Consider the following 26,467-nt stretch of genomic DNA (forward strand, 5'->3'; position numbering starts at 1 on the left):
AATTGTCACGGAACGCTCACCTCCCGCGAGTCACATGGTTCGGCCCGCCACGTGCAGTGGGAGGACTGTCTTGTTTGTAACCACACCTGCACCTCGTTTGTCTATATGTATATAAACCCATGTTAAAGTGTGCAGGGTGTTGGTTATTGTTGGCATAATGTCTAGGTGTAACGCGGTTCTGTTAGTTGTATTCTTGTGTATCATGTTTGTTTAGTGTTAACCGTTTCATGTTTCTTGTTTGTGATAAGTGTGAGTGCCTTTATGTCTTTAAATGTTAATAAATGTTCGTCCCAGTTGAAGGAGTCTGTGCGTCCTGCCTCGCGCCCTGCGGCACTCGGGCCACCGTGCGTTACACTAATGTCTCATCCAGCAAGCATACTAGAAGCCTAGAAGCTTCTATCCATTGGATAAGCAATCTGTCTGCCTTCCTACCTGCCTGCTTGCCTGTAATAAAATGTCATGCTGCCAGTCACTATAAGCATCCAAGTTTCATGTTTGGCCAGCCATCTGATTATCTCATACATTCTTGTTATGTCAGTTGTCAGGGAAGGTATGCAGCATTAAAATCTATCCACTTTGGCTTCTCAGCTATTCACTGAAGGCTTCTAGCAAAAATTGACACAATTACATTCAACACTTACTTTATTAGCACCACCTAACCCACACCAACACTCACTGCTCACTATACTAGAAATATTTTTTGAAAAACTTAGTAGATATATAGAAACTATAGGCCTTCTGATGCCATACATAATTTTTCAATCACACTCTAATCTGTTCTTTACTGGACATTTTCAACACAACAGTGACACTGACAATCTCAGGCACCGCTGGGTTACTGATGTTTTTATGTGTCAGTGTCACTGATGAGTTCAGGATGGTCTGCTATTTTAAATTATGCAGCCAACTGCATTTCTGTATTCTGCAACACATGATTCTTACACAAAACTTTCCTACCCAACAACCAGACTTAAACAAAAAGTGCAAGTCATTAATTCATTGCCTGCAACCTATTTTGGGGTAAGCATTAAATATTTTGGGGGTGGAAAAATCATACATAAATCATATCACAGAAAATACTGATAGGACCTAAATCACATGTGATATATCTTAATTGAAACACCCTGGAATCTGTTTACCGTTATTCACATGATCGAGGTTTCGCTGCTTAAAGCACGTTTACTCTTTGAATAATTAATTTCTCAGAACATCTGTTGTAACTGATGCAAAACCACAACTGCATTTGTATGAATTTGTTTTGTTGTACTTGCAAAAATATGGAAATGAAATCATGGGCTCACATTACCCCCAAGGCTAATCCAGTGCCTGTCTGGAAGACAAACACTAGAGTCTGTACAATACTCCAGTGGACTTTCTGCCAAATGCATTTATGCCCAAGGATCACTTCCTGCTGCAGAGAACCTATCCTGCATAAGTCAATGTGTCATTGGGCAAGACTACTATTTGCTATCAGTGAAACTGTTTTGTTTTCACTGGGTTTTATTTAAGTGAAGTTTATTTTTTTTATCATATATAATTCAGAAAATAGCTTCAATAATGTTGATGTTGATGAGCAAGCCACAGGCTACAGTGTCAAGAAGAAAAGGTAAATATGCATAATTTGCCCTAGTCTTTAGATATGGAAATCATATAAACAAAATTGTTTGCTGAATATATGCATATTCAACAAAATTTAAATTTGCTATATTTGAGCAGTGTATGAGTGAAATATAATGAAAATATATAAAATCTATTTTATTTGTTTCAAATCTGTCTTTTGTTCTCTCTTACGCATACAAACATATATACACACAGTTCAGCATATTCCTTTATCTAGAATACCAAGTTGTGTAGCTCCCAAGATGAGGCTCGAATAGGCAGATTGAGCTACTGTTGGACTGCATGTGCCCTTAGGTCTGAGTTTACTTCCTACACACAACCCAATTTGCTCATGACAGCACTTTCTTTAGAGACAAGAAAAAAGAACCGTAGAAAAACTGTCTTGGGCAGTGTCTTTAGCAAACTGCTCTTGAAAGCAAGTAAGTGATTTTCCTAGTAAAAATCATATTTTTCTCCCTGCCTTTTATTTAAACAGATGGGGGATGGGATGTATTAGAACTCAGAGGGTTCAAATTTTCTGTTATTTGACTTCGACTGATGAAATAGTTCTCAGCAATACACACTTTTCTGTTTTCCCTCTTGAAGGATTTGATAATTATCTAATGAATCACTTGTGCTAGAGTAATAAAAGAACAGCAGTATGCTGTACATGGGGTAACCAGGGTGGGAAGGTCTTGTGAAGCTATCAGAAATAGCTTATGGCCAAAGATAACTATGCTGCAAGGGTATATGGAACAGTGCTCAACTATGAACATAGTCATTTACATGCATCTCTTTGTCATGCATCTCACTCTTTCATCATCCACAAATCCCCCAGTCAGCTATTTGTGATTGCTGATGCAAACAGCACATGGAAAACGGTCTTCATGGGACAGTATGTCAATTTTAATCTACAGAGGCATTTTTATGATGCTCCATTGCAGCAATTGAGTAAATCTGTCAGATGCTAGCATGCTTTGATCCATCACAAAAATGTTTTCAGCAATGACTTGGCCTGTAATTGCTAGCACTTTTCCTGTGGTGCTCATGTTAACACTACAACTTATCTTTGAAGCAGAGGTGTTTTAAGGATGCAGGAGAAGCAGCTGTCTCAGTGAAATATATTTTTCTCCCTGTAAATAGTGAGGAAAATAGTGAGATCATGAGAGAAAGTGAGTGTGTGTGTACATTTTTTCAGACAGTGTATTGATTTAAAAAGCTACACACACAGGCTCCCTGTAGTGGAATGTTGTCTGTGGTGGTAGAATTGTGTTCAGTTATCTGACCTTTTGCCTGACTTTTAAACTCCTTTTCCTACCTAAGTTTAAATGAGAACAGGGGTTAGAATGGGCCAGAGAAACTTTGAGCAGAGCCCCAACTGAGCTGACATACACATGTAGTGGAAGCTGCAGCCCACTCCTGCAATTAAATCTAAGGTACCCCAACACCCCTCACAGAAAGTCTCCCTATCAAGATGCTCCGGTCACTGCCCTGTGGAACGACCAGACCCTCACTCCTGGGAAAGCTCATCACACCCACTCTGAGTGGCTTTGTTTTAGAATACCAGAACACCTTTGACTCTGCTAAAAGGGTACTCCCTTCCCTTATCAGGTCTCTACACCACTCTGTAAGGAAGGTTTATTACCCCGCCAGGACACATGGCCCAAACTTTATGACCCCAGCCCTGGCTTGGGGGGCAACGAAGTCATAAAGCATCTAAGGTGGAATTTAGAGATGACTTCACAACCTGAAATACATAAATCAGGAAAAGCCTATAAAGACCATATTCTTGAAGCAATACTGGAATTTAATGATCACGTATAGAATATAATTTTTAATTGTTGTTTTCCTCTTTAACAAGGTTCGGAATTTCGGTATAATGTACGGACAGTAGATCCATGGCGCCCTTCAGTGACTATAACAGACTTCCCATCTGGACTTGTTAACCATGCATTGCCAACAATGCATTTATATATATATATATATATATATATATATATATATATATATATATATATATATGCTCAATATGCTCAATTTGGTATGAAGTCTAACTAAGCTATCTATTCCTGAACTGCTGAACTGTTATGAAATCCACTTTGTCTGGTTATTTCAGTCAATCATGAAACCATTATATCCATGCCTTAACCCTATTATTCTAGTGTTTACATATTAGCATTTATACATGTATTACTTAGTGATTACCTCCTTTCACAACAGATCGAGGAAGATTATTTGCATTGTTAATGCTATTATAGTAACATACATGTGTAGCAATCATGCTCTCTAGCTACCTTTTCTATGCTCTCTTATATGCTCCTCTATCTCTCTCAACAACCAACTCTGTTTTTAAGTTGTGTGTTTCTTGGAAAATGTTACTTATCATAACATCTGCACTAAATCTGCATCTAAATATGTGGACCAAATGGCTCGGGTGAATTAAAGTAACTCATCCCACTTGTTATAGTTTAAAACGTCACACTTATAAACATCAATGCTCAGGAACAAAGAGTCAAGAATAAGGAGTATTTAGGTGGTTAAACGTGAGAAAAGTTGGATCCAGAAAAGAAGTTACAACCTCTTGCGAGAATAATGAAGTACTTAGCATAGTGTCTTATTCTACGTTCGTTTTATATCTAGTGTGTTAGTCTGGCTTAAACCGTTTAATTTGTTTTCCATTATTCCCTCAAGGTAGTCGAATTTTTGTTTTGCATCGTTGGTAAAATTGGAATTGATCCTGTTTGGCCAACAGCAAATTAGTACTAAGTAGCCAACCTTAGATTTCTACAAACTATGTCTAGGATGCACTCATCTCGGGGTGTCTATAGTGAGTTGCGAGTTGCATTTCCTAGAGATAATCCTATTCAGGTTAATATTTCCTCCCCTCATTAGTTGATACAACAATAGGAATAGCAATCCCCTCCTCATTTAGGCACCCCTCCAGTAGTGACGTTCACCGGTAGCTCTGTTAACTTTTTCGCATGTCTCAGTTAGCTCTCTAGCTAAACAGTTCTCTGGCACTGACAGTTCTTCCCTCTGATCCCACTTCTTGTCTTTGTTGGTGGTTTATTATTATTACTTGATTCATTTTCTTTATCTCATATGCCCTCGTCCTTTTCTCATTCAGTTGTCACTCATTAGGTATTCTGTACGCCTGAGCCAAATCTGTCACCAAATCTGTCACCAGTTTCACAACATCAATATATTTTTTTCATTTATCAATAAACTTCCCATTTATTCAACAAGTTGGTTATCGCAATGGTATTTGGTCACTGTATAAGATATGAACCAATTTAGGAATGAGACTGATAACTTATAACATTAATAAACTTCGGCACTACCCCATCATTAGTTGACGTATTTTCCCTATATTTTAGGGTGGTGCCCCTTTTCAGTAATTCATAAAATTATGTGCTTTTGCTACATACAACTATAATGTGGAATGAAAATTTCTAAAATCCATTTATCTAGTCAAACATTCTATGAACACGATGAGCTCTCTATGATAATTTGAACACCAGTAACACTTTATGGGTAATTCACATGTATATGATTCTACGAAGTTGCTCTGCAATTTTCACAAAATTTGCAATCCTGCTGTTTCATGGTGTTTTTATCTTGCTAGCTTCTTAAATTAGTTCATGATGTCCTAGCCTAAGTAGCCATTAAGTCATTATGAAAGAAATGGATATCCAATTCTAATAACATTTATGTATCAATTATGGGAACTCCATAAAATAAAATATACATTATATTATACTGTTGCCACATTATTGGCAACCATTAAAGAAGCGGGACTTCCCTACCCCTTAAATCCCAATTTAACCCCTGCTGGAGATCAGCTTTAAAGCCAGCAGTTTAAAGCATCTGAAACATTAACAGTACTGCTCTGCTTTGTAATTCCTATTGCTGGTCAAGATTAGTTGGCTCATGAGCCAAAGTCTTTAGATAAATAGCACATTTTTTGGGGGGGGCAATAACTAATTTGGGGTGTCAAGTTACTTGCCATGACAGATCATCTCATTAGAGTCCCCAGTATGTCAGTGTATAGATTTTCTACCAACAATATTTGTAGGGTGGATTTAGAACCCCTAATTTATCTTTCACTTTAGTGCAAACCTGTGATTGGCATTCACTGTATTACAAGCTTGCGACTGGCTTTCGCTGTAGTGTAAGCCTGCGATTTTGCTGGAGTTCGCAAGGAGTTCATCAACATTTCAGTTAAACAGTCACTAACTGTTTAAATATTCTGAAACAGATTGTGCAGTTAGTTGTTAAACAGATTTACATTAAGAATCTGCCAAATTTACTTTTATAATTAGACATTTTCTTGTAAAAAAAAATGGCAGGATAACCATGATGCATAAACATTGCACTAAACCAGGTATGTTACTAAGAACACCACTGAATGTCAATTCATGTGAAACAACAAAAACATTTTATTGCATATATCATCCTTGTTTCTTTGTTTGCTATGCCAAGAGTGAATTATGATGAATCAGGTAAAATGCTTTTAAGGCTGAGAAAGCTTTCAACTGCACATGCACATCAGTAAACATCCTTTCTGTTGTTCCATAAGTAGTCATATTACTGTGCAAATGCACTTTTTGGGCAAAAAACAAAATAAAGGAGAACTCCTCTGCATACAGCACAAATAGCCTCTCAGTCTCTCTCTCTCCCCCTATCTCCTTTCTTTCTTTATCACAACATCAGAGCTGGGCATAGTCACTGTGAATCTGTCAGCACACAGATTTCAGCCGCCTCAGGGAAAGCAGGCTTGAATATCAAAGCTTCACGCCCCTCTGTGCAGGGGTGTGCAAGAGAGTATGAAAAGGAAAAGGGTTGGAAGCTGGCCTTTCTCTAGAGGCCTGAGAGACCATCTCCTGTAGCTGATGATGCTTACTACAGTAAAGAGCAGTGACTGTGTCCTTGCTGAGCCCCTGTGCACTGTTATCATGGCTTGCATTAACCCGAGCACACAGCCAAATGATGTAGATTAAGGGGTCGATAAGAAGCCATGGGGTAATAACTTGCTGGTTTTGATCACTTACACACCCTCCACAGGTAAGTGGAGACTGTTTGAGATGGGGTTTAGTGGAGAGACGCTTGAACAGCTCTGAACATTTTGGCTGAAGTGAGACCTGTGGGGAATTGTTTGTAGAATATCATGCGTAGGATGGGGGCAGGCTAGAAACAAAACCACCCTCCATGTTCTCCTAAGCTGTTACATGCAGCTGTCAGAATACAACCACAGCAGAGGCGGTTCAGCAGCTAATGTGTCAAGGCATGCCTCAAAGTGTTTCGTGCATATAGCTAGTGACACCTGAAGCCGGCGTGTGTAGACATCTGCAAGATAACAAGGTGGCCTACAGCATTCAGCCCCACCACTCCACCCTGCGCCCTCCTCTGATGAACCGCTTCCGACGTGAAGAGGTTGATGTACCCTTGCAGATCATAGGATACTGACTCCTCCGATGCCTGCTGCTGGCCCTTGAGGTGCAATTCTGCTCTCAGAGGTATTACACAGCAGGTCTGAAATCCCTCTGAAGTAGTGCAGTTGGCACCACTCCTCCAGCTCAAATTGGGAGCTGTTTTGGAGAGGGAGAGCTCACTGTGGGACATAATGAACCAACGCTGAGCATTTGGGGGGAAATTAATTGCTGTTTGTTTCTGCAGCTGATGAATCTGTGCTAAAAGCTGGCAAACTGTGGTTGGAAGCAAACGCAAAAAATAACTTTTGGTGCATAAGAGGAGCAAGGAAAGCCAGCAGCCTCAGTCCCACCCTTTTTCTTTCTTCTTGTCAGTCAGAGCAAAGACCACATGGTGTTAGATCAGCCCCATTCATTCACTGAACAAATCCTCTGATCTCAACAAAAGGGTTTCCCCCTAGAGAGCTGATGCTGTTTCATCTATTCAGGTTTGTTCAAACCCTCTCATCCACTGATATTACTGACCATGGTGGGGTGGACTGAGGTTGATACAGCTGAGTTCTCTGTAAAGCTACATCAGACATGTCTGAACAGCTGAATTGCTGCATGGTAAAGCAAGCTACTGTAAATGTGAAAGGCCTGATGCTGAGTACTCAGTTGGGAGTGTGACATTTTTAATGCTCCGTAAGTGGAAAGCAGATGGCAGAAGTGAGGATATAAAACAGAAGAATGCTACTGGGTAGAAGATTTAAGTTTTTCAGAAACACAATTAAATGGCCAAAGGCTTCATGCAGGATATTACTGCATGTAAATATTGCGTCAAGTCACAAATCAATACCTCGTTTAGTATTGATCATAAAGTAGGAAAAATGGTACTCAAGATGGTACTTACAGTTTCTCTGGGATCTGTGAAGGCTTATAGATCTTTCTGGGTCAGGTTTCCAAAACACCTCTGTGCACACAGAGATAGCCACTGAAAGAAAACACAAGAGACAAACACAAGAGGTCTGCAAATCAAGCTTAAAATAGACAACCATGGAATCTGTTAGCTAAGGCAATGAGGATTTGATGTATATGTTACATCACTGCTAATGATTTTTGGTACACACGTCAAGTCAGATCGCTGATTTTTCGTAACCCTTAATTATACAATGTTTAGAAATATGCAGTGGCTAAATCCCCCACCTAAACCTGTCCCAGAAACAAGCCCTTGTAAGAAGTGAATGGAGACTGAAGAGATGTGCATATCATCAGTCGTGCTTCTGTGCAACAGTTGTGGTACACCTTTTTATGGTCATGGTATAGTAACCTATTATGTGTGTTATTTTTGCTTCCATAAACCTACTGCCACATCTCAGTTGGCACCGAGCCCGGATTCCGTTAATACTAGTATCACTCACGTTTCACAGTCACCTGTTTCCAATCACCTCTCCTCCTATTTTTAATACAGTCTAGCATTCACATTTAGCCTGTGCCAAACTAAAGCCAAGCTCACTTCCAAAGCCACATTGTTTTATAAGCATATTTCTACTTTCACTTTTGAATAAGGGCTGTATTTTTGTTTTCACCATTCATGTCTCTCTCATGTCAACAGTGTCACACCTATAAAGTAGCTGAATTTGAATTATTGCTGTTTGAATAATACGTATGAAGTTCAATCACATTATTTACTATAGTGAGACTGCAATTAATTTGAATGAATGAACATTGCATTTTGAAATATTTAGAAGTAAATTTGATGGTTTAAAATTCACATTTTATTGATTGAAGTTTCTAAATTAAAAAGGTTCTCTTAGGTCACCCAAATTCGGTTTTAAAAGTATCAAAAGATAGAGGTGGACAGTGGGTTCGGGCTCTCAGGGGAAATCTTGGATGTAATTAAACTCACCCTTCTAGGTTATAGCAGGAAAGTAAGTGAGATCATCCATTATACAATATAGTTGAATCCCAAGTGCACATTATAACCAAAGCTTTAACAATCATAATGTAACCTGCAACTGGACATGAACAAGGGGGCTATCTATATATAGCTGGAACAACCATCACTTAGTATACTTATTATAAATAGCAAAAACCAATAGTCATACACAAATGAAAGACAGAACACCATAATCAATATATTTAGTCAATATATCACAAAGGGGGCAGTGCTGTGTCACACTGAAATGGCAATGTAATGAAATTAGACAGTATGGAAGCCTCCTTTTCACATCAATCTTTCTGATGAGTCAGTGCAGGCTGCAGAGGGTAATCCCTTTCCCAGAAAGATATGGAGTACAGCACCAGTGGCACACACATATTCATTATCAAATGAACACACATTCCCAGTCTCGAAGGGGCAAGGTGGTTTTAGTCTCACAGTTCTCAAGTCCCTGTGGTTCTCGGGGCAACCGCAGAAAACTGGCCAGTATTTTGATGAAGATTAGGGTCAGTTAGTGTCATGCCCCCCTGGGGGCTGGGATTTGGGATGTGTGCTGCTGTGATACTACGAATTAAAACCAAACATGGGGCAAAAAAAAATATTATTGTTGGGGTGGGGTGGGGTAGGGAAGGTGTCATATAAAATTTTTCTTAGCTCTTTGGGCCCTGAACCAATGAAAGGTGAAAGAAATAATCTCCAGCTGCTAATAGAAAATGATTCTTTTTCAGCTGCCCTTCCTCCCAGCGAAATGTTTACTAGGAACCAGTCACATGTGCTGCAATTATAAGAGACTGTGTATCAAAAACAGAGAGCTTGTTGATGTGCATATGAGCATGAAAACATGCTAATAGCTAAAAGCACATTTCAGCAATAATAGACACTTGAAAAATACAGTATACTCTATATACGGTTCTGGGGACATGCTTTTGAGTAGCAAATTAGATTATGTTTAGGACCCCAAGCCAACTGTATGCACATGGATTTGGATTGCTGGTTAGTATAGTTACATGTCACTGTTTGCTGCTTTAGTCTTTGCCGCTTGGCATATTTAACCCAGGCTACATAATATCCTTTACTTCAAGGACTTTCACAGCATTAAAAATAAAACTGTTTGGGCATATGCCTGAGATCTCTTTTTCTGATTACATACTCAAAATGCTTTCAAAAGATAATGTAAGATAAAGAAGATTAGATCAAGCATTAAGACATTTAAAGGACAAAAAAATATATGGATTTATCATTAGCATTTTTATTTTCAATAGTCAGAATGCATCTGCTGGAAACACAACATGCAGCATTCTTTAAGGACTAATTCATGCTTTGGCTTTTAAATGGTCTGAATGACTGAAATTTGTAGTATATATTAGCACTCGTTTGGATAAACACAAAGGACCTGTTTATCACAAAATCAGAGTGATTTTCCAAACACTGTTCTATTTAGCCTGGAAAATAATTATAAACAAATGTATTATAGTAATTAAACTGTGATAGGTATCCTAATTTGCCTAATTTATTGTTTAAATAAAATACCATAAAATATCATCCACAACAGAAGTCTCATATTAAAGTCAGTAAATGTCTAAACAAACACATTCAATAACTTTTGTCAGGTAAACACATCTTACTTACTTACAGCATTCAACAGATACTCTTATCAAGAGTGATTTAGGCATATTTATCAGTATAACAATAAGGGTGCCCCTTGGACATCAAACCCATGACCTTGATGTAGCTAGCACCTTGCTCTACCAGATGAGATATTGTAGCACAAACAAAATTTTCAGACTTTTATTTTACATGCAGAGAATCATTTACATATTTCACATTTGACAGACACTCTTATGCACAGCAACATGCATCATATTACATTACATACTTTATATTACAGTATAACAAGAACCCATGCTGGTGTTGCTAGATTCATGTTCTACTTGTTACAATAAGGAAGCTACAAGAGCTATACTAGACATTTTAATGGCTGGTGTGTTATCAAAAACATCTGTTATAGACATTACTCAAAAGTACAATGAGTCCTGAGCAGGACTTGTAGTACAATATGATCCTGTTGATAAACAGTGTAGAACTTTTTAAAATAGATCAGCCCTGGTCAGACCAACCTGTGGTGTTTCTCTAGATAAAGGCAATGAACGTAACAAGCTGCTGTCCAGTATAGATACAAACTATGTAGTTATAGCTGTAGGAGATATGGCTGCTAATGTATTTTATGCTGGAAATCAATTATATAGACCAACAATTAGCAAACATACTGCTTCTGAGATAGCAAAAGATAAACCGTTACAGTGATATTCGGTATCGAATTTGATATTAGTAATAAAACATGTTTGACTATTCCTGACACTTAAAAACCTAATCGAATGGCCATAGTGATAATTCTGCATGTTTGAAATTTGAATGTTTAGTTTTAGTATGACAGAGAAATAAAGAAAATAGAAATAAAAACAACCAACCGAACAACAACAACAAAACCCGCCATAAAGAAACATACACTTGTTATATTATGATACGTCATAAGAAATGTCAGGAAGTCCTGTAGTTCTGTTGTAGCTGGTAAATTCTAACTTACTTATCAGTCTTTTATAATATTTTTTCAGAGTTAAGTCAGATGAAGCACTTAAAATAATCCCAGGTCTGTCACGCTGGAATTGCAGTAAAGAAGAGGACATGAGGTGGCGTATAATAATGTATATGGTTATGTCATGATTGGACATCCTCCTTGTCTCCATGGTTTCCCTGTCTCGTGTTTTTGTTTTTCTTTACTTCCTTGGTGTAGTTCTGTTCCTTAGTTTTCTCTACCCCTCCTGATTTGCACCTGTGTCTTGTTTAGTGCTCATTAGACCATGCACTGAATCCCTGTGATTGTGCTGTCTTGTTGCTGGTCATTGTTAATGCAAGCCTCAGTGTGTGTATACTAGCCTCAGTGTGTAATATTCTAGCCTTTGTTTGTAATTCCAAGTTGTTCGTGTTTCCTAACATTTTGTTTATTTCTAGCCTCCTTGTTTTAGCCAGCTTCCCTTCTGTCATCTTGTGTTTGGTTTCGTTTAGTTAATCATGAATTTCTGGACTCTACATGTTGGTAAATTGACCCTGGACTGTTCTAACAACTCTGAATATGGATTTGCCCAAAATCAAACTCTCTGTTCTCTGTACATGTGTCCACCTCCTAACCGCTCAACATTACAGGTCAAAATGACCACAGTAGCCTTTTCAGGTAGAAATCCTCAGTCTTTTTGCGCTTCATAATACTCCAATACTGTTGTAATACAAGACTAATATATGCAATAATATAATAAATGTCAGGAAACAGTAAATGGTGGGGTTGGGTAAATGGGATGGGATCAAACTCTCAAATCTTTTGCATCTCAAAATTTTAAAGCAGTCAAAATAAGTAAAGTAGCAATCAGTGTGTTTTTCATTAGAGCTAAATTATGATACCCTGCTAACCTGGTCCACATATAAATGGAACATATCAGTTTGAAGACAATGATTAAAGATCCCATCAATTTGGATTAGATATTGCAATTTAGCATGCCATGCCTTGTCTTCATAAGTCTTTAAAGTTCCCCCACTTTCAGAGTCATTTCTTCCTCTTTCTTTCCAAGAGAGGTTATAGTCATGGTCAGGAGCAAAATATTCAGTGCTCAGGCTAAGGGCTTTTGCCTTCAAAGTATGCCTTCTGATCCAAGACACGTATTGATCTTTGGAGTTGTGATAGAAAAGATGAAACTAGTAAGGCGGTGTGCGGTGCTTGGAAAGGGCAGGCTGTCTGCATGAATCCCTTTCAGAGAGGCATTGATTTGCAGATGTGTGTAGATAAAGCCACAGCCCAAGTGTGGAACATCTGTGAGAGGCAAGGGGACTAAAGGCTGAAAGAGCCCTGCAGAGCTAAGTTATCTGCTCAAGCAGATATGATCCGCATTGGTACATCAGGATCCCAGAGATATGGCAAGACATAGACTGATTGACAGCTTCCAAAAAAACATTAAGAAGACTGGTTGAAACAATATTTCAGAAGAAAACCTGCTGCTGGATTTTTAATTTTTTTTATTAACTTCACTTTTTGACTCAAATGATTACTGCTGTACAATAGGTAAAAAATAGTAGAAGTAAAGTCCTACTGAGTTGGTCCTTTTCATTTGGTGGTCTTGATGTGCATGTTATTTATCTCTAAAGGGAGTATTGGATCAGCCTCTGCCTTTGGGTGTGTTAACTCTCGCGGATAAATATAAAATAGTCACGTGGTTGGGCCAGACATGTGTAGTGGGAGGATCTGTTTGCGGCCACACCTGCACACACCTGCACCTTGTTTGTTTGTATGTACTTAAACCCGTGTTGAAATGTGCAGAGTGTTGGTCATTGTGGATGTAACGTGTTGATGTTTCTTGGTAATGTTACATGTTTTTGTTATTGTTAACTTGTGTTTGTTTAATGTCAACTGTTTCATGTTTGTATTAATATTTGTAATGCTTGTGAGTGCCGTTATCATTCCATGTTTAAGTCAATAAATGTATGTCCCTGTTGCTGGAGTCATCCCACCCCTCGCTCTCGGGCCACCACATGTTACAAGAGGAACATGCACTTTCTCAAGGTATGTTGAAAGAATGCCAGTGCAACTTTAGTTTACCATATTACTTTGTTTAGTACTTTCAGAAGAAGCTTAAATAGTAAAACAGTATGGTAGTTCAAGGTTTATGTAGATTTATTCATCAAACCAGGTGCTATAGTTTCATTTCAGTGGAAGCAAAGTATTGGATTTCCACAATTTCATGGCAATATACCATTTCATAGTTAAATTATTTTTCATAATAACCTAGAAAATAATCTTATGAGGTCAGGATATGTTATAAGGTGCCAATTTAGCTTGCAACATTTTAAGATGTATAAGAACACTGCCATTATGTCAATAACTGAATAGGATGGAAGGACCATCGTGTCCTTGCAATTGGAGTGGGGCTTCTAGCTTCAATCATATCTGTAATGAAGCTATTTGGAAAGCATGTGGAAGGTTGTAATCAGATTTGGATTCCATTAAATTCGCCACAAATGAGGCACCCTGGGCACCCTTGGGGAAGGCCACCCCACTGCAAAACCTTCACGTCAATCAACGAGATTCCGCAACACCAATAAATCCATATGTGGTGTGAGCGTGAAGAACTCTTCTTGCCCAATAATAATTGTTGGAATCATATTCATGTTTCTTATTATTAAATTATGGTTATTTACAAATGAAAAAAATTGTCAGAAACCTTAGTCATTGCTATTAAATCCTCATTTGGTAAAAAGATCTTGAACTACCATTTAAATGGCACACATTAAAGTATGGCTTTGGGCCTGAAGTAAGTACAGTTTGAATTAAATTACATTGTCACAAGGATTTACCACTAAAAACCTTTTTTCATACTCTAGGTTTTGTGTTTGTATTTGTATTTCACTGCGAGTTATACTGTGTATGACTATGTATGTGACAAATAAACCAAACTTGAACTTGTATGGTGGACTAGGCATAACGGTTATGGAAAAGCAGTCTATGTGTCATTCCTAATCTAATTACACATGGACATCTTGGTAAGCTTTTCTTTTAGCAGCACATCTGTCCAGAGCATGGCTGATTTATGTTAAACTATACATTGCACCAGCTATACATTAAAGCAAGAACAGAATAACAGATCACTTCATATTCCCACAGTAAATGAATCTAGGGAAATATCAGCCATGTCCCTGTGTAATGCAACAAATAGCTGAGGAGATTGCTCTGGCCTCCACACCACACATCTTTAAAAGCATTGTCTATCTGTATTCTTGGAATCCATTAGTTGTTTGGTGACATTTTTTAAAGCTAGCAGACAATATGTCAAGCAGACAACTGGACCTGAAAGTTCCAAAACCATTTAGAATATGATTGTCATTTCATCCCTCCTCAGATTGTTTTCCTAGCCATTACTGTAAGAGTGTATCTAAAGCAGAGATTTCTTATGTGCATTAGTAAAATTAGATAGATGTGAAATAAATCTAAATGCAGTTTGGGCTCAAGCCATTTACTGAAGTTACCCACTATATTTACAGAATGCTTTTTTCTCAATTTACAGTGCATTATCAGTGCATACGTGCTCAGCAGAAACAAATGTCCTTGCTGCAAGTTGTAAACATTTAATCATTTCCCTTTAAGATGACCATGAACTGTATCAACAAAATCCATATGTAATAAGCTTTCAACCATGTCTGGCTTGGACAGTTTTTTGCCAGAGTGCCTATTTTATGACTATGCCTATTCATGGCTGATGATACATTTATAGATGTGATTTTGATAACTGATATTAATGACTGGGATGTCTTTGAAGCCTGAATGCCAGTATGTCATAGGCTTATATTTCCACTAGGAAATTCAGACTTGAAATAGGTATGAAATGGCTAGCTTTAATATTTGGTCTGATTTGGTAGCAGCAAGGGTCCACAGTGTACACTTTTCTACTGCACTCTTGATCCCAGCCCAGCAAGAAAGCATGGAGGAGGATAAGTTGAAAGCACTCAGCAAATCCCAATACTTTACTGAAGGTCAAAGCTTTCATTCTAGTGTGGCGTTTTTACCGGAGATGTGCACAAACAGTATTGTTGTGCCTGAATGACGCAGTTTCATGAAGCAGGGTGGCTTGGGTTGCTGTTAGAATTGTCGGGGGGGGAGATCTTTTTCTTTTTTTGACAACTTCATAAGCAACCCACAAGCCTGGCCAGAAGTGCATGCACATTGAAAATGTACTTCTTTTCAGTAATTTATGAATTTATTCAAGTGTGCTACTCCAGGGCTTATAAAATATGTCACAGGGACTGAAAAGAAAACGTGGTTGTGTATGTTAAATTTCTATTCTCTTGGATGTAACTTCACTTAGAGAAGTCCCTTGCATCTGGGGACATGACATCACTGACTCTGCCAAAATGCATGTATACTTTTATTCAGGTAGCACATGGTACATTTTATTCAAACTGACACATTAGCCTGGATTACTAGGACACGAGGGAACATTTCCACCCTGTATTTTGACAGAGGCAGTGAGCATTTCTGACAGTGTGCCAGTCAAATGAGAGGCTGAGATTTCCATCACAGCAAAGTAAGTAAAACCAAGCGGGTTCACACTGTCATTTGTGTACAGAAAGCCAGGAAGCCTTTTGGGTTAGGGATTGTTAGGCTGTGTGAAAAGGTCCTCTGCTTGATATGAGTCAAGTGGTAGACTCTCTTAAGGTCCTGCTGTTGCTCTTAGCCTTTGGGACCAAAAAATATATTCTGGAAAGTTTGAAGATATTACATTTGTAATGTTGGAGGAGCAAAGAATTAGCCAGCTATCTTAACCAGATTCATCAGGCTTTCTGTGTAAGATTCAGATGGATTCCAGCTTATGTGCTTGACATTAAATTGCCAATGAATCAGTAAAGGCAAAAAAGCCAAACTGAAGCCAATTCTTCATCTTAGTCTCTTCTTATCAGTACATCAGCATTTGACACACATGGAGGCATTGAACTGGAATCCACAGAAGTGGTGAGGGCATAAGCCATGTGCTTTTTCACTTTTAATTGGAAGCTGTTGTCCTTCATTTCTCTTCTTATTCAAAGTTGCTAAATTGCATATGGCATGTTGCATGCATTTTTCTCTTGACCCTGCAATTAGAAATTTGGCCTGTTGTTGACCAAAGTGACCCTTCTAGCCACCACTAGAACAACAGTTTTAGCTCTTTATGATGGAGGCAGTGTTTTGTAAGGTCTAAAACAACACCATGATTCCACCAGATGCAACTTAGGTAATATGTAATTGCCCTACGTCCTAATTACAAAATCTACATACATAGAATATATATGTGAATATATATATTTATCTTGCATATATATATATTTCACATATAGAGAATATCTATATTTCTCTATGCACCCCTGTTTTCTTTTCCTCAGTTTGGACAGAGCACTCTCCACCATTTCACTGCGAGTTATACTGTGTATGACTATGTATGTGATGAATAAACCAAACTTGAAACTTGATGTTTGCTGATTCCTCTTAAAGAATTGATTTTTCAACTGCATACCACAATGTCTATGGATCACATGCATATACAGGACAAATGCTAAGATGCACTTATCTAAATTGTAGCTCTTATCTAAATTGTAATTAAGAAGCTGTTCACTGATGAGTCTAGTGTATGTCTATGTTGTTTCCATAAGCATGTACTAATTTTGAAATATTCCTATATTACCTTATAATATAACTGGGAGAAAGCTGTTTTAATATAGTATGCAAAATGGTTGTATTCCTTACATACCACATAATTAATTATAGTAGTGAGTGGAGCCGGAATGTTGAAAAAAAGTGCTGTGGCGTGTGTGCAGGTGTGTGCATGTGTGCAGCGCAGGGGGCTTGTGAGCAAATTATGCTTGGTCAGCATCCTAACAGCTTTTATACGTCAACCTTTTCTCCTGTAAACCTGTAAAACCTGGTCCTGTAAAACCTGCGCTGGCTCTACAGCCTTTTTAGTCTGTAGCTGTGACATTGGCCAGTTGCACACATACACATGCACACATGAAATCAGATCTAAAAATTATTTATTTATTAATTATTATTTTTATTATTAACAACAACAACAACAACAACAACAACAACAACAATAATAATAATAATAATAATAATAATAATAATAACCATCACCTACATCATCATTATTTAATATACTATAAAACATTGATGTATGCTAAAATCTGTAAGTTTTAATAATTCGTTACATTTATCTCCACCTTGGACATGTGTGAGTGGGCTTTCTAGGCCAGTAACCACTAGTTTTAATTTCAACTGCAGTGTGTTTACAGAAAGCAAAGCCAGGCAGAATATCACAGAGGATTCCAGTGGTTGTGAGATCACTGATTTCTGCTGTTTCAGGGTGTCTAGCAAGAAATTGCTTTCTACCTTGTTGAAGATCTTATTAAAAGGCTGCCTCTTGCATATATTGTTTTTGTGAATGTCAATCCAAAACTTTACTAACAGAATTGCTTGGTGGCCTATATTGGTTTGCCAAACTTAATGTTTCAATCACTGCAGTGCAGTCTAGCCCAAGGCCACTTACACTTGAGATTGACATGTGCTTTTTGCATTCAGTAGGCTGAGGAATCTTACTATGTCTGTTGGTGGGAAGATGTTTCAACAGCACCTTCCACATGCTAAATCATCAGCAGCGAATCACCAGCTGAATTGGGAAACAATGGCAGTCTTAGACAAACTGGAGCTTCTTTCCTACAACAAGTGAAATGTACATATGCTGCACATATTCCATAACACAAGTACATTTACACTTCATTGTTAGCTAGTGCAGTCCATTTCTATTTATGAGTATATAGCTCTGGGGCTAGCAAGTGCACCAATAAATTTCCACAGTTCGATGCTGAGCTACATTTTTCAATATAAGAGTAGAGCTCTAACGTGCTCATTTCTCTTAGAATGGCAAGATCTTTTTTTGCCCTTTTGGTCTGAATACATGAAATGTCAAACAGTGACAGCAAGCAGTGTTTGGTTTTATTGGGATGACAGTTATACATTTTTAGGATCTCTTTGAGCCTTTTTCATCTGGGTTTCAGCAGTAGGAATGTGGTCAGCTACCCTGGTGTTTACCTATACATGCACTTAGACATTGCCAGCATTGCACAAGTGAATGTGTGTAAACTTTATTCTCCAAGTCTCCACATATATCATTGACCAGGAGGTACTTGGTGAAAACCAAAGACAGGTGTGCATAATCTTCACTTTCTATACCTACTTTATATTCTCACTTTTATCTGTGAATAGCCTGTACTGGAAAGTGCTCAGTATTGTGTTGTAAAAGATTCAGCATCTTCTAATCCCACAATCCCACTCCTGTTATGATAATCTAGAAATAGAACTACCATAAATCAGAAGCCACAAAAACAATTTTGACTGTGTCCCACTGCATATAAAGTGTTGAAGATGCAGATCTCAACCTGTACCCCTTCCTTTTTATTCTGTTTGTCTGCCACTTGAAATATGCCACTGACTTGTTTGTACATGTATGTACAAAATTTGGTTAAAGACATAAACAACACAGAACCTGGTGTTGGTGTTTATGTATGGAAGACAGTGTTAAATTTCTTTTTAAGAGGTCATTTTTGTTTAGCAACATGATTGTAATACATCATTGCTTTATTAGGATATAAATGAAATTTACAAAAAACAGGTTTATCATCAGATTGGCAGTTCTCCAAATGCACTTCAGTTTTATAAATTGTATAAATGCACTTGAAATACCATATAGGCCCAAGAGCAGTCATTAGTAATCCAATGAATATAATGTAATAGATTTGTGCAATGAATTGTACAGTGTAGCTACTCTGTATGCAGCAAAATAGGATTAGGTGAACGTTCTGATACAATCACCGGAGTTGTATCTTAAGAGCAGGCTTCATCTTTATTTGATTTCCCATACATAATTCCAGCAATATTGTAATGCCATGCATATCAGAATTGTGCAAAAATCATTATCTGTTCTAGAACATGTCTGATTTTAATCTCTTGTGTGCTTAGAATGTATTCCAAGTTAATCCATCTATGTTATCTCAAAAGGCCCCAATTTACATAAATGGCACTTCACTGTATTGTCGAGTTGCTGGGTGGCCTAAATTTTCCTACACTTATCATTGTAAAGAATCAAATATTGAAGTATGAATTTTGTTTGAAATTATACTTTTAGAAAAGATGTTAGCAATGAGATCAGTATCACAACTACCTCATACCCACATCCAAAAATGTATGTTATTTAGTTCAAATCCACTGTATACCCAATCTACCCTCCTTTATTTAAGCCGCCCACACTGGTGGCAACATATTTGTAATGCATGTCCGTGCCTGAAAGCGCAGGGTAACCCTAGGCTGACCTCTGCCAACCTGCCTCACCGGACCTGTGAATAAGACACATAAGACACTTCCTTTGAGCTGCAGATGTGACAGTGAAGAAAGTCACCAGAGGCGCATAGGCACATCTCTCAACAAACACACACACACACACACACACACACACACACACACACACACACACAAACATTCTAAGCTGTTGTGGATATAATGCTGTCAAATATTTAAGAACATGCTTATTTTATTTTTTTTTTTTCTTTATTATGGCAGTGTCTTCATTTGAATACTCTTGTTGCATTCAAGTGGAAGAGAATATACAGAACAGTTCATTACATTATTTTGAATAAGCAGTAATCAATACATCTGCATCAGGCTAGGCCATATTTTTACTCAGTAGCATTAATAAAAACCTCAACAAAGGTCTCGACTAGAGTTACTTTTCTTAATTTTATACTATTAATTGAAGGAAAACTACGGCAAAATTCCAAACAGAAGTGGTTTTAAACTATGCAGTAAAAACAAGTTGCTGACAGATATTTTCTTATTATTTCTATGGGAGCAGGCAACTGTAAAGCACCTTCCAATTCCTGTTGTCACTATGGGACTAGTTTTCATTATGTCCCTATACACATGTACTACTACTATGAGACTGGTGTGAAATAGCAAGTGTCGCAACATGCCGTGCTCTTCACACCTCTTCTACTGTAAAATGGGCTTTACCGCCCAATTACTTATGTACTGTACTAAATGTGCATTACTACCAGCAACTTCAACATTCCTAAGCAGCTGAAAAACTATGGAAGTTTCATACTAACTTAATGTCAACAATGGCTGCAGCATTTTAATGCTGGTTTTATGTACATCATAAAATACAAATGATGCAGTAGTATAACTGACCAGTCAGTAAACTAAGAAAATAAAAACTATACTTCAAGACTTTGAACTATAAAAATTGTAGATCGTCTTTTTATTTATTAAAAAAAATATTTTAAAATTATTTTTAACCTCTCTAAATGTTTTCTTTGTGTTTGTTCAATAGACAAAAAATAATATGCTGTGGACTACTGAACTGTAGACTATTATTGTTTTGAATTTTATTTATGGCCTCTATGTTCTATTCCCTATGCTATGTTCCATGTACTTATTTATTTAGTTTGACATTATTTGTAACATGCTGTCACACTACCCGTTTCCTTGGATAACTATGACTGTCAGCATTCCGATGACAAGGAACATCCAGCCAATCACCAACGATACACACGTTCATCATCACCGGACTACTAATTATTATCTGCTACTCATTTATACCTGACATTATCCAACACACTCTGCGAAGTATTGCCACTTGAAGTGTCAGTGCATACCGAGCATTATTTCCGATTGTCTTACGGTATTTCTGTTCTTTGTCCGAGGAGTCTCCTGTTTTTGCTGCCCCATTTGGATTTGTCTGCTTGATTAGACTGTCTTTCTGGATTTCGACCTTGGACTCTTTATACCTTGTTTGTGATGCACTTTGGCTCTTTTACCTCTATGATTCTGATTCTGACCCTTGCCTTTATTTTGACTACCGTGTTGGATTATCCCTTACTGATTAAAACCATGCCTCATTTTATCTGCAAGTGTCTGGCTTTATTTGAATCATTACACACGCATTCAATATCTACTGGGGAACCATCAGCTTCGAGGCTTCATTGTTCTGTGAGAAAAATATGTGCCTACAGTACCACTGGACACCCTTGTCCCTGGCTAAAGAACAATAACATAGCACAGTACCCTTGAGTCAGCTTTCACAGTTGCACTGTTTTACGAAGCATTAACAAGACACAACCCTGGTTCTTGTACACTGTGCAGTTTTTCATTGCCAAATAAAATGAGTCTTTAGCACAGTGCCCTTTTGTGATTAACTAAAAAATACAGGCTTACTGCACTTGTTCTTCGCATAAAATAATTAACAAAAAAGGTCTGACGTTTTCAATGTGAGTATTTCATAAGGAAATGCTAAGTTGGCTTGTGTTCAGTTTCACTGCTCATAATCATTAAAGCAGTGGTTCTAAAACATTTTCTCTTATGGTTCAGATTGGAGGAAGAAATATTTTCATGCCCCCTGCTCAAACAAAATGGTGACAAAATGAGCCAAGTTTAACTTTACTGAAATAACATCAAGATCATGAACATTGCTTTCAGCGTAAATAAAAAAGATACGTCCACTTAAATTTTTTTCATACCATTTTTTGTGACATATGTCACTAGACTGCTGCATCACTCTGTGCTTTTTCAACAACAGAAGACAATGAATTAAATGTTGCAATCACTTTGCTAGAACGCTAACAATAAAGCTTAATCTCTAAATAACTTTACTGGTATATTGACATGACTGGTGTGTAATGTGTCTAATTGTCTTCTTAAAGGGGGGTGGGTGGGGTGTATTGTCATGATTAGTCCCTCCCAGTTTCCGTGTTTCATGTTTTTCCCTGTCTTGTTTTTTTTTTTTTTGTTCCGTTCCACAGTTTCGTTCTCCGCCCCTCGTTTGATTTTCAACACCTGTCCTTAGTTTAGTTGATTGTTAGTTTTAGCTGTTCATTGTGGTTGTTTATTGATTCCGTGCGCGCATGTATATTTGAATCATTGTGCTTGTTAAGTTTGTACTCCGTACCTTTCTGTTTCTTAGCCCCGAGTTTTCCTAGCGTCTTTTGTTATAGCCTGCTTCCCGTTTGCCTTCGTGTGTTTTTGTTTGTTATTCATGTATCCCCGAACTCTCCGCATTGGTAATTTGACCATGGACCGTTATACCGACTCGGATTCTGGATTTGCCCTGAATAAATCTCGCTCTTCTCCGCACATGCGTCCTCCTCCGAACTGCTCAAAGTTACAGGAATCATATTATCAGCTGCCAGAATGTTCAGACATAAAATACACGCTGGTCTCTTCTCACTTCCCACTAGATTTACTGTGAACCCATGAGCAAGACAGACGTGCTTGTCATTTTTCTAGACTTGGTGTTTGGTTGATTACTGTCACTTGTCTTTTGTCTCAAAAGCATCGCCTGTTTTTTTTCTTTATGTCTCTGTCAAATATCTCGCCAGTCTGTAATCTGTCTGAATGAACATACCATGGTTAAGGGGAAAGCATGGCTTATTCTGCCGTGGAAAAGATTCTGACAAAACATTTAATATGCACTACACTGCCACCCCAAACTGGTCATGCATCCCCACCTGATAAATGGGGGGGGGGGGGGGGGGGGTTCTTAAGATTCTGGTGTAGCCCTTTCTGTGACACTTGGATTACTTGCACAGTGAGGGCTTGAAGTTGCAACTGTACACTGCATAAACCTGCATAAAATCTACTATATGCCATAAAATCAATGAACTATACTAAATCAATGATTCTCCCATATTTCTTTTTCTCAATATCCAGGACATCAATCAATGGAGTCCACTATGTCTGTTAATGTAATTAGGGAGCAGGCATATGGAAAGGACACTTTTTTTTTTTTAGCTCATACCGCCAATCTGAGTGGTGCTGTGGCATCAAATAGATAAACCCGACACCTTTCAAGCCTTGTGCAGGAAAGATGGCTGCCCATCCCCCCACTAACTTCCTCCCTTCCCCTTCCTCCTTCTCTGGAGTGCTTTATGTCAGTAAGAGATCTTTCAAAGATGCACGGCTGGACTGCGATGGCACTCAATCACACACTAAGCGGAATATGTGAACAATGGGCTTAAGGAGTTAATGCGTCTGGCAGGAAGCCAGCAGGGTGCATGCAGGGATCAAAGTTCTTTTTCTGAGTGATTTATACATTTGGTTGGCATTGAGCAGACATGGATGGCCAATGTACCTGGTGGATGTGTTTGTTGAGTGTGGTGAATGTGTTCAACGTGCTGTTCCTTTAATGTGGAATGTAATATTTAGTTCAGGCGAATCAGCTGAATTGTTAGTCCATGGTCCTACATGAATCATTTTGTCACCTCACTGGTTTCATATGAAGGGAGTAGAGAACATTTTCATAAAAGTCTATGGGATAAGAAAGGTTCACACATGTCTCAGAGGCGTCATTATCAATTTTTTTATTTATTCTGATTTTTTGCAAAACTGCTTTAGAGATGGTAACAAGAAGAGCTACAATGATAAATGTTGGTTAATGATTCCTAATTATGACATCTAAATTACATCTGGCAATGAAATTAAAATCCTAACTTCTGCATAATAATTCTCACACAATATTTCCCCCAAAATTGATAGGGACATAGATGTCAGTGACCTCTCTGAGGTCAGTTAACACCATACTTAGAAAAAAAAAAAATCTCAGTATGCTGTCCCTGCACATGAGCAGACATCCTAAAATCAAGCCTTCAGTTTCCTGAGCACCAGAAGGGCAAAGATTTTCCCTCCTCGCTAAAGCTTGGAGTTTTTTATTTATGGATTCCTGTTTCACCAGTGAACATTCTGATGAGCTCTTTCAGCTGTTGTTCTTCACTGCAGCTGGGCATCATGATTCAGAAAGGGCATGCGGGACACCAGTGAACAGGATGTGTCAGTCGGGCTGCCATGAAATACCATTGTCCCAAGCACAGTTAGCTGGCCTCAAGCAGTAGGAGTTTCAGTGATGAGGATTGATGTTTGTAATCCTGGGGCAGAGCAATGACATTTTGTGGATCTGCAGACAGGTTCAGCCCTGAAGTGTGAGTTTTGCCCACCGACCTGTGATATATCCCAGATACGCAATATGTTAAGGCTTGGTGACATCTAATTAAATTCACAGCAGACGGTCTGTTCCTTCCTGACCCTTATGAAGTGCCCAATCTCAAGGCAAGTGTAGGGCACCAACTTCACTGATAGTATCTTAGCCCTTTCTGTTCACCTTTTATTCCCAATCATTTAGAGTCTAGTTTCAGTGTAAATTATGAACTCATGTCTAATTAATATTTTATTCAGTATCAGTATCACTGTCATCTCCTAATTACATCTTTTCTAATATGTATACTGAAGCTCAAATGCATTTGTTTAATAATTTACATTGTGGTATTTAAACCTTTATATTCTTAATTTTCTAAGAGAGATGCTTTGAGATCATGCAGATAATTTTCATTTACTTCAAAAAGCACTCAGTGAACAGAAAACACTGAAAAGACAAGAGAAGCATTTGTGCACCATTTTAAATAGTATACTTTTTTTTCCCACTCAAAAGAAGATTATTCATAATACTAACACAAAATAATGTGTCATTTAAAAATCAACCCAGTAGTATAAAATACAGGAGCATCATGATGAAAGTTACCACCTTGAGAGAGTACATTCAGGATATATAATGCTTAGCAGTTCAGAGGCACACCTTCCAATTGAAAATCAGGGTTCCAGCAGTGACAGTTGATATCTGGGATTACAATCTACCATATTCTTACACCCTGGTTGCTTGACTTTTCTTTTAAAGGTGCCCTTAGCACAAGACCTTTTCATTCACCATTATTCTAATCCTATACTCAGCACATCCTACATCAGTCATGAGTGGTCAGCAAACATTTTGGACTGTTTTGTGTTATTTGTGAGTTCCTACATTTTGCAGTACCTAATTAGGCTCAATTCAGCATAGCTTGTCATGCACACACTGCCATGATGCTTCTTAATTACATATTTTCCACTTCTGAGACTGAAACAATTTTCATCTAAAAAGCTTGCAGAAAATGAACAATACAATACTGCTTTTAAATCATGTTGGATTTGTACAGGGGGTTGCTTCTGTTTTTGAGAAAATGTGTGTAAATAATTTTAGGTCTTAGTTAATGGAGACAGCCAAATTTAAAATAACTCTCTTGCATTTCATCTTATGTTATTGTAGTTTATTACCTAATCTGTGTATTTGCTATGTCTGTTGGGTATGTTACATGTAAACCCGATGAGTCAAAATCCACATATGTGGAATATACCTGTCAAATAAAACTGATTCTGATTTTCAAGCATCTTTACCCTGAGTTGATTTTCCAGCAGGCTGTCAACATAAATCAAAGATATAGTGAGCATAAACTGAAATTTAGATGACTGCACAAAGAACAAATTCATCTCTAGTAGTTTCTTATTATTTCCATTGCTAATTAATAGCTTCAGACTCTTCTTACTTTTTCAATTGACTTTTTTTCTGCCAGTTTGTACCATGCACAGAATCATTTTTTAGTGCGACAGGTCCTCACACCTGCCACGCTTCTGTCACATTATCATTGATCATTTTCATGAAGCGAATTAGCTTGCAAAAAGCAATTTTATTTTAATGGGAGCATCAAGCTACGGGAGCAGAATGCTCATTATGCTACATTTGTATAATGCCTCATACTCTTGTATTTCATTAGGCTAAGCATACCATGCACAGCCTCTTATTTTGTCAGTGGTATTCCCTCATGCATTAAATAACAGTAAAACACACATTAAATACTGTAAGCATCAAAACCGGGGAGGCCTCTCACTTGCCCCACATGAATATAGCATTTATTATTAACACAATTTTGCATTTGCTGGTAGCTGGTTGCCTGGCCCTTTATTGATAACTTAATTGAAACTTGGTGAACTGATATTTGTAGAATTATTATTCATTTCCATTTAAAGATTGCTCAACATAAAGTA

At 37.9% G+C, this 26,467-nt stretch overlaps 1 protein-coding gene across 4 annotated transcripts in view; it reads right to left on the minus strand.

The window, feature by feature from the left end:
- frmpd3 (FERM and PDZ domain containing 3) overlaps positions 1-26,467 on the minus strand; it is an 86,488-nt gene that overhangs the window by 45,581 nt on the left and 14,440 nt on the right. For all 4 annotated transcript variants that reach the window (XM_027004893.2, XM_027004892.2, XM_027004897.2 and 1 more), the window contains exon 2: positions 7,921-8,001. The gene's annotated coding sequence lies outside the window, so the exon portion shown is untranslated. The remainder of the gene's footprint in view (positions 1-7,920; positions 8,002-26,467) is intronic.

Source organism: Electrophorus electricus, chromosome 12 (assembly GCF_013358815.1).
Source record: "Electrophorus electricus isolate fEleEle1 chromosome 12, fEleEle1.pri, whole genome shotgun sequence".
Taxonomy (NCBI): Eukaryota; Metazoa; Chordata; class Actinopteri; order Gymnotiformes; family Gymnotidae; genus Electrophorus; species Electrophorus electricus.